We start from the raw sequence: 9,387 nt of genomic DNA, 5'->3' as shown, positions 1-9,387 counted from the left end.
ATCTCAGTGTTGTACAGCTTCCTTCTTCACCTTTCTGAAGGTGCCGCACTCTCTGGCTCCCGGAGGCGAAAAAGCGGCTTCTTCGCGCAAAGACGATTGTGCCGCTCACAGTGCTCTCCTTAGCGCGGCTTCTGCCGAAAGACGCCCGGGAGCGGCGCTTAGCTCCGGAGAGCATCGTACCTTCGTCTTTAGCGTCTCTTCTCGTCTACATCTTAGCAAAAAACTTTCCTACTATGTCTGGAAGGAAAAATCTGGGCCAGCACAGAAAACATCTCCCATTGTGTTCTAGCCGTTGCACGGAGGTCTACCGAGTGTTTGGAAAGAAGATATGAAAAGTTGTCCAAAAGAGCTTCCAATCGAATATTCATGTGATTGGAAAAGTCAGGAGAGTTCAAAGGTACTGTTTTCTATCAGTTGGCAAGCTGCGCACACAATCCCAGTGTTGTACAGCTTCCTTCTTCACCTTTCCGAAGGTGCCTCTCTCTCCGGCTCCCGGAGGCGAAGAAGCGGCTTCTTCGCGCAAAGACGATTGTGCCGCTCACAGTGCTCTCCTTAGCGCAGCTTCTGCCGAAAGACGCCCGGGAGCGGCGCTGAGCTCCGGAGAGCTTCGTACCTTCGTCTTGAGCGTCTTTTGTAGTCTACATCTTAGCAAAAAGCTTTTCCACTATGTCTGGCAGGAAAAAACTGTGCCAGCACAGAAAACATCTCCCATCATGTTCTAGACATTGCACGGAGGTCTGCCGAGTGTTTGGCACGAAGAAAAGAAAAGTTGTCCAAAACAGCTTCCAATCGAATGTTCATGTAATTGGAAAAGTCAGGAGAGTTCAAAGGTACTGTTTTCTATCAGTTGGCAAGCTGCGCACACAATCCCAGTGTTGTACAGCTTCCTACTTCACCTTTCCGAAGGTGCCTCTCTCTCCGGCTCCCGGAGGCGAAGAAGCGGCTTCTTCGCGCAAAGATGATTGTGCCGCTCACAGTGCTCTCCTTAGCGCAGCTTCCGCCGAAAGACGCCCGGGAGCGGCGCTGAGCTCCGGAGAGCATCGTACCTTCGTCTTTAGCGTCTCTTCTCGTCTACATCTTAGCAAAAAGCTTTTCCAGTCTGTCTGGCAGGAAAAAACTGTGCCAGCGCAGAAAACATCTCCCATCGTGTTCTAGACGTTGCACGGAGGTGTGCCAAGTGTTTTGGAAGAAGGGAATGTAACTTGTCAAAAACAGCTTCCAATCGAATGTTCATGTGATTGGAAAAGTCAGGAGAGTGCAAAGGTACTGTTTTCTATCAGTTGGCAAGCTGCGCACACAATCCCAGTGTTGTACAGCTTCTTTCTTCACCTTTCAAAAGGTGCCACTCTCTCCGGCTCCCAAAGGCGAAGAAGCGGCTTCTTCGCGCAAAGACGATTGTGCCGCTCACAGTGCTCTCCTTAGCGCGGCTTCTGCCGAAAGACGCCCGGGAGCGGCGCATAGCTCCGGAGAGCATTGTACCTTCGTCTTTAGCGTCTCTTCTCGCTACATCTTAGCAAAAAGCTTTCCCACTATGTCTGGCAGGAAAAAACTGTGCCAGCACAGAAAACATCTCCCATCGTGTTCTAGACGTTGCACGGAGGTCTGCCGAGTGTTTGGCAAGAAGAAAAGAAAAGTTGTCCAAAACAGCTTCCAATCGAATGTTCATGTGATTGGAAAAGTCAGGAGAGTGCAAAGGTAGTGTTTTCTATCAGTTGGCAAGCTGCGCACACAATCCCAGTGTTGTACAGCTTCCTTCTTCACCTTTCCGAAGGTGCCGCTCTCTCCGGCTCCCGGAGGCGAAGAAGCGGCTTCTTCGCGCAAAGACGATTGTGCCGCTCACAGTGCTCTCCTTAGCGCGGCTTCTGCCGAAAGACGCCCGGGAGCCGCGCTTAGCTCCGGAGAGCATCGTACCTTCGTCTTTAGAGTCTTTTGTTGTCTACATCTTAGTAAAAAGCTTTTCCACTATGTCTGGCAGGAAAAAACTGTGCCAGCACAGAAAACATCTCCCATCGTGTTCTAGACGGTGCACGGAGGTCTGCCGAGTGTTTGGCAATAAGAAAAGAAAAGTTGTCCAAAACAGCTTCCAATCGAATGTTCATGTGATTGGAAAAGTCAGGAGAGTGCAAAGGTACTGTTTTCTATCAGTTGGCAAGCTGCGCACACAATCCCAGTGTTGTACAGCTTCCTTCTTCACCTTTCCGAAGGTGCCTCTCTCTCCGGCTCCCGGAGGCGAAGAAGCGGCTTCTTCGCGCAAAGACGATTGTGCCGCTCACAGTGCTCTCCTTAGCGCAGCTTCTGCCGAAAGACGCCCGGGAGCGGCGCTTAGCTCCGGAGAGCATCGTACCTTCGTCTTTAGCGTCTCTTCTCGTCTACATCTTAGCAAAAATCTTTTCTACTATGTCTGGAAGGAAAACACTGGGCCAGCGCATAAAACATCTCCCATTGTGTTCTAGACGTTGCACGGAGGTCTACCGAGTTTTTGGCAAGAAGATATGAAAAGTTGTCCAAAACAGTTTCCAATGGAATGTTCATGTAATTGGAAAAGTCAGGAGAGTTCAAAGGTACTGTTTTCTATCAGTTGGCAAGCTGCGCACACAATCCCAGTGTTGTACAGCTTCCTACTTCACCTTTCCGAAGGTGCCTCTCTCTCCGGCTCCCGGAGGCGAAGAAGCGGCTTCTTCGCGCAAAGACGATTGTGCCGCTCACAGTGCTCTCCTTAGCGCAGCTTCTGCCGAAAGACGCCCGGGAGCGGCGCTGAGCTCCGGAGAGCATCGTACCTTCGTCTTTAGCGTCTCTTCTCGTCTACATCTTAGCAAAAAGCTTTTCCAGTCTGTCTGGCAGGAAAAAACTGTGCCAGCGCAGAAAACATCTCCTATCGTGTTCTAGACGTTGCACGGAGGTGTGCCAAGTGTTTTGGAAGAAGGGAATGTAACTTGTCAAAAACAGCTTCCAATCGAATGTTCATGTGATTGGAAAAGTCAGGAGAGTTCAAAGGTACTGTTTTCTATCAGTTGGCAAGCTGCGCACACAATCCCAGTGTTGTACAGCTTCTTTCTTCACCTTTCAAAAGGTGCCACTCTCTCCGGCTCCCAAAGGCGAAGAAGCGGCTTCTTCGCGCAAAGACGATTGTGCCGCTCACAGTGCTCTCCTTAGCGCGGCTTCTGCCGAAAGACGCCCGGGAGCGGCGCATAGCTCCGGAGAGCATTGTACCTTCGTCTTTAGCGTCTCTTCTCGTCTACATCTTAGCAAAAAGCTTTCCCACTATGTCTGGCAGGAAAAAACTGTGCCAGCACAGAAAACATCTCCCATCGTGTTCTAGACGGTGCACGGATGTCTGCCGAGTGTTTGGCAAGAAGAAAAGAAAAGTTGACCAAAACAGCTTCCAATCGAATGTTCATGTGATTGGAAAAGTCAGGAGAGTGCAAAGGTAGTGTTTTCTATCAGTTGGCAAGCTGCGCACACAATCCCAGTGTTGTACAGCTTCCTTCTTCACCTTTCCGAAGGTGCCTCTCTCTCCGGCTCCCGGAGGCGAAGAAGCGGCTTCTTCGCGCAAAGACGATTGTGCCGCTCACAGTGCTCTCCTTAGCGCAGCTTCTGCCGAAAGACGCCCGGGAGCGGCGCTTAGCTCCGGAGAGCATCGTACCTTCGTCTTTAGCGTCTCTTCTCGTCTACATCTTAGCAAAAAGCTTTTCCACTATGTCTGGAAGGAAAAAACTGGGCCAGCGCAGAAAACATCTCCCTTTGTGTTCTAGACGTTGCACGGAGGTCTACCGAGTTTTTGGCAAGAAGATATGAAAAGTTGTCCAAAAGGGCTTCCAATCGAATATTCATGTGATTGGAAAAGTCAGGAGAGTGCAAAGGTACTGTTTTCTATCAGTTGGCAAGCTGCGCACACAATCCCAGTGTTGTACAGCTTCCTTCTTCAGCTTTCCGAAGGTGCCGCTCTCTCCGGCTCCCGGAGGCGAAGAAGCGGCTTCTTCGCACAAAGACGATTGTGGCGCTCACAGTGCTCTCCTTAGCGCGGCTTCTGCCGAAAGACGCCCGGGAGCGGCGCTTGGCTCCGGAGAGCATCGTACCTTCGTCTTTAGCGACTTTTGTAGTCTACATCTTAGCAAAAAGCTTTTCCACTATGTCTGGAAGGAAAAAACTGTGCCAGCACAGAAAACATCTCCCATCGTGTTCTAGACATTGCACGGAGGTCTGCCGAGTGTTTGGCAGGAAGAAAAGTAAAGTTGTCCAAAACAGCTTCCAATCGAATGTTCATGTGATTGGAAAAGTCAGGAGAGTGCAAAGGTACTGTTTTCTATCAGTTGGCAAGCTGCGCACACAATCCCAGTGTTGTACAGCTTCCTTCTTCACCTTTCTGAAGGTGCCGCACTCTCCGGCTCCCTGAGGCGAAGAAGCGGCTTCTTCGCGCAAAGACGATTGTGCCGCTCACAGTGCTCTCCTTAGCGCAGCTTCTGCCGAAAGACGCCCGGGAGCGGCGCTTAGCTCCGGAGAGCATCGTACCTTCGTCTTTAGCGTCTCTTCTCGTCTACATCTTAGCAAAAATCTTTTCTACTATGTCTGGAAGGAAAAAACTGGGCCAGCGCAGAAAACATCTCCCATTGTGTTCTAAACGTTGCACAGAGGTCTGCCGAGTGTTTGGCAAGAAGATATGAAAAGTTGTCCAAAAAGCTTCCAATCGAATATTCATGTGATTGGAAAAGTCAGGAGAGTGCAAAGGTACTGTTTTCTATCAGTTGGCAAGCTGCGCAAATAATCCCAGTGTTGTACAGCTTCCTTCTTCACCTTTCAAAAGGTGCCACTCTCGCCGGCTCCCGGAGGGGAAGAAGCGCCTTCTTCGCGCAAAAACGATTGTGCCGCTCACAGTGCTCTCCTTAGCGCGGCTTCCGCCGAAAGACGCCCGGGAGCGGCGCTTAGCTCCGGAGAGCATCGTATCTTCGTCTTTAGCGTCTTTTGTATTCTACATCTTAGCAAAAAGCTTTTCCACTATGTCTGGCAGGAAAAAACTGTGCCAGCACAGAAAACATCTCCCATCGTGTTCTAGACGGTGCACGGAGGTCTGCCGAGTGTTTGGCAATAAGAAAAGAAAAGTTGTCCAAAACAGCTTCCAATCGAATGTTCATGTGATTGGAAAAGTCAGGAGAGTGCAAAGGTACTGTTTTCTATCAGTTGGCAAGCTGCGCACACAATCCCAGTGTTGTACAGCTTGCTTCTTCACCTTTCCGACGGTGCCGCTCTCTCCGGCTCCCGGAGGCGAAGAAGCGGCTTCTTCGCGCAAAGACGATTGTGCCGCTCGCAGTGCTCTCCTTAGCGCGGCTTCTGCCGAAAGACGCCCGGGAGCGGCGCTTAGCTCCGGAGAGCATCGTACCTTCGTCTTTAGCGTCTCTTCTCGTCTGCATCTTAGCAAAAAGCTTTTCCACTATGTCTGGCAGGAAAAAACTGTGCCAGCACAGAAAACATCTCCCATCGTGTTCTAGACGTTGCACGGAGGTCTGCCGAGTGTTTGGCAAGAAGAAAAGTTGTCCAAAACAGCTTCCAATCGAATGTTCATGTGATTGGAAAAGTCAGGAGAGTGCAAAGGTACTGTTTTCTATCAGTTGGCAAGCGGCGCACACAATCCCAGTGTTGTATAGCTTCCTTCTTCACCTTTCAAAAGGTGCCGCTCTCTCCGAGCCCGGAGGCAAAGAAGCGGCTTCTTCGTGCAAAGGCGATTGTGGCGCTCACAGTGCTCTCCTTAGCGCGGCTTCTGCCGACAGACGCCCGGGAGCGGCGCTTAGCTCCGGTGAGCATCGTACCTTCGTCTTTAGCGTCTCTTCTCGTCTACATCTTAGCAAAAAGCTTTTCCACTATGTCTGGCAGGAAAAAACTGAGCCAGCACAAAAAACATCTCCCATCGTGTTCTAGACGTTGCACAGAGGTCTGACAAGTCTTTGGCAGGAAGAAAAGAAAAGTTGTCCAAAACAGCTTCCAATCGAATGTTCATGTGATTGGAAAATCAGGAGAGTGCAAAGGTACTGTTTTCTATCAGTTGGCAAGCTGCGCACACAATCCCAGTGTTGTACAGCTTCCTTCTTCACCTTTCAAAAGGTGCCGCTCTCTCCAGCTCCCAGAGGCGAAGAAGCGGCTTCTTCGCGTAAAGACGATTGTGCCGCTCACAGTGCTCTCCTTAGCGCGGCTTCTGCCGAAAGACGCCCGGAAGCGGCGCTTAGCTCCAGAGAGCATCGTACCTTCGTCTTTAGCGTCTCTTCTCGTCTACATCTTAGCAAAAAGCTTTTCCACTATGTCTGGCACGAAAAAACTGTGCCAGCACAGAAAACATCTCCCATCGTGTTCTAGACGGTGCACGGAGGTCTACCGAGTGTTTGGCAAGAAGAAATGTTGTCCAAAACAGCTTCCAACCGAATGTTTATGTGATTGGAAAAGTCAGGAGAGTGCAAAGGTACTGTTTTCTATCAGTTGGCAAGCTGCGCACACAATCCCAATGTTGTACAGCTTCCTTCTTCACCTTCCCGAAGGTGCAGCTCTCTCCGGCTCCCGGAGGCGAAGCAGCGGCTTCTTCGCGCAAAGACGATTGTGCCGCTCACAGTGCTCTCCTTAGCGCGGCTTCTGCCGAAAGAGGCCCAGGAGCAGCGCTTAGCTCCGGAGAGCATTGTACCTTCGTCTTTAGCGTCTCTTCTCGTCTATATCTTAGCAAAAAGCTTTTCCACTATGTCTGGCAGGAAAAAACTGTGCCAGCACAGAAAACATCTCCCATCGTGTTCTAGACGTTTCTTGGAGGTATGCCAAGTGTTTGGCAAGAAGAAAAGAAAAGTTGTCCAAAACAGCTTCCAATCGAATGTTCATGTGATTGGAAAAGTCAGGAGAGTGCAAAGGTACTGTTTTCTATCAGTTGGCAAGCTGCGCACACAATCCCAGTGTTGTACAGCTTCCTTCTTCACCTTTCCGAAGGTGCCGCTCTCTCCGGCTCCCGGAGGCGAAGAAGCGGCTTCTTCGCGCAAAGACGATTGTGCCGCTCACAGTGCTCTCCTTAGCGCGGCTTCTGCCGAAAGACGCCGGAGAGCGGCACTTAGCTCCGGAGAGCATCGTACCTTCGTCTTTAGCGTCTCTTCTCGTCTACATCTTAGCAAAAATCTTTTCTACTATGTCTGGAAGGAAAAAACTGGGCCAGCGCAGAAAACATCTCCCATTTTGTTCTAGACGTTGCACGGAGGTCTATCGAGTGTTTGGAAAGAAGATATGAAAAGTTGTCCAAAAGAGCTTCCAATCGAATATTCATGTGGTTGGAAAAGTCAGGAGAGTGCAAAGGTACTGTTTTCTATCAGTTGGCAAGCTGCGCACATAATCCCAGTGTTGTACAGCTTCCTTCTTCACCTTTCCGAAGGTGCCGCTCTCTCCGGCTCCCGGAGGCGAAGAAGCGGCTTCTTCGCGCAAAGACGATTGTGGCGCTCACAGTGCTCTCCTTAGCGCGGCTTCTGCCGAAAGACGCCCGGGAGCGGCGCTTGGCTCCGGAGAGCATCGTACCTTCGTCTTTAGCGTCTTTTGTAGTCTACATCTTAGCAAAAAGCTTTTCCACTATGTCTGGCAGGAAAAAACTGTGCCAGCACAGAAAACATCTCCCATCGTGTTCTAGATATTGCACGGAGGTCTGCCGAGTGTTTGGCAGGAAGAAAAGAAAAGTTGTCCAAAACAGCTCCCAATCGAATCTTCATGTAATTGGAAAAGTCAGGAGAGTGCAAAGGTACTGTTTTCTATCAGTTGGCAAGCTGCGCACACAATCCCAGTGTTGTACAGCTTCCTTCTTCACCTTTCCGAAGGTGCCTCTCTCTCCGGCTCCTGGAGGCGAAGAAGCGGCTTCTTCGCACAAAGACGATTGTGCCGCTCACAGTGCTCTCCTTAGCGCGGCTTCTGCCGAAAGACGCCCGGGAGCGGCGCATAGCTCCGGAGAGCATTGTACCTTCGTCTTTAGGGTCTCTTCTCGTCTACATCTTAGCAAAAAGCTTTCCCACTATGTCTGGCAGGAAAAAACTGTGCCAGCACAGAAAACATCTCCCATCGTGTTCTAGACGGTGCACGGAGGTCTGCCGAGTGTTTGGCAAGAAGAAAAGAAAAGTTGTCCAAAACAGCTTCCAATCGAATGTTCATGTGATTGGACAAGTCAGGAGAGTGCAAAGGTACTGTTTTCTATCAGTTGGCAAGCTGCGCACACAATCCCAGTGTTGTACAGCTTCCTTCTTCACCTTTCCGACGGTGCGGCTCTCTCCGGCTCCCAGAGGCGAAGAAGCGGCTTCTTCGCGCAAAGACGACTGTGCCGTTCACAGTGCTCTCCTTAGTGCGGCTTCTGCCGAAAGACGCCCGGGAGCGGCGCTTAGCTCCGGAGAGCATTGTACCTTCGTCTTTAGCATCCCTTCTCGTCTACATCTTAGCAAAAAGCTTTTCCACTATGTCTGGCAGGAAAAAACTGTGCCAGCACAGAAAACATCTCCCATCGTGTTCTAGACATTGCACGGAGGTCTGCCGAGTGTTTGGCATGAAGAAAAGAAAAGTTGTCCAAAACAGCTTCCAATCGAATGTTCATGTGATTGGAAAAGTCAGGAGAGTGCAAAGGTACTGTTTTCTATCAGTTGGCAAGCTGCGCACACAATCCCAGTGTTGTACAGCTTCCTTCTTCACCTTTCTGAAGGTGCCGCACTCTCCGGCTCCCGGAGGCGAAGAAGCGGCTTCTTCGCGCAAAGACGATTGTGACACTCACAGTGCTCTCCTTAGCGCGGCTTCTGCCGAAAGACGCCCGGGAGCGGCGCTTACCTCCGGAGAGCATCGTACCTTCGTCTTTAGCGTCTTTTGTAGTCTACATCTTAGCAAAAAGCTTTTCCACTATGTCTGGCAGGAAAAAACTGTGCCAGCACAGAAAACATCTCCCATCGTGTTCTAGACGTTGCACAGAGGTCTGCCGAGTGTTTGGCAGGAAGAAAATAAAAGTTGTCCAAAAGAGCTTCCAATCGAATGTTCATGTGATTGGAAAAGTCAGGAGAGTGCAAAGGTACTGTTTTCTATCAGTTGGCAAGCTGCGCACACAATCCCAGTGTTGTACAGCTTCCTTCTTCACCTTTCCGAAGGTGCCGCTCTCTCCGGCTCCCGGAGGCGAAGAAGCGGCTTCTTCGCGCAAAGACGATTGTGCCGCTCACAGTGCTCTCCTTAGCGCAGCTTCTGCCGAAAGACGCCCGGGAGCGGCGCTTAGCTCCGGAGAGCATCGTACCTTCGTCTTTAGCGTCTCTTCTCGTCTACATCTTAGCAAAAAGCTTTTCCAGTCTGTCTGGCAGGAAAAAACTGTGCCAGCTCCGAAAACATCTCCCATCGTGTTCTAGACGTTGCACGGAGGTGTGC

This window comes from Melospiza melodia, chromosome W (genome assembly GCF_035770615.1).
Source record: "Melospiza melodia melodia isolate bMelMel2 chromosome W, bMelMel2.pri, whole genome shotgun sequence".
NCBI lineage: Eukaryota > Metazoa > Chordata > Aves > Passeriformes > Passerellidae > Melospiza > Melospiza melodia.
The sequence above is the reverse complement of the archived record's forward strand: the minus strand, read 5'-3'. Positions refer to the sequence as shown.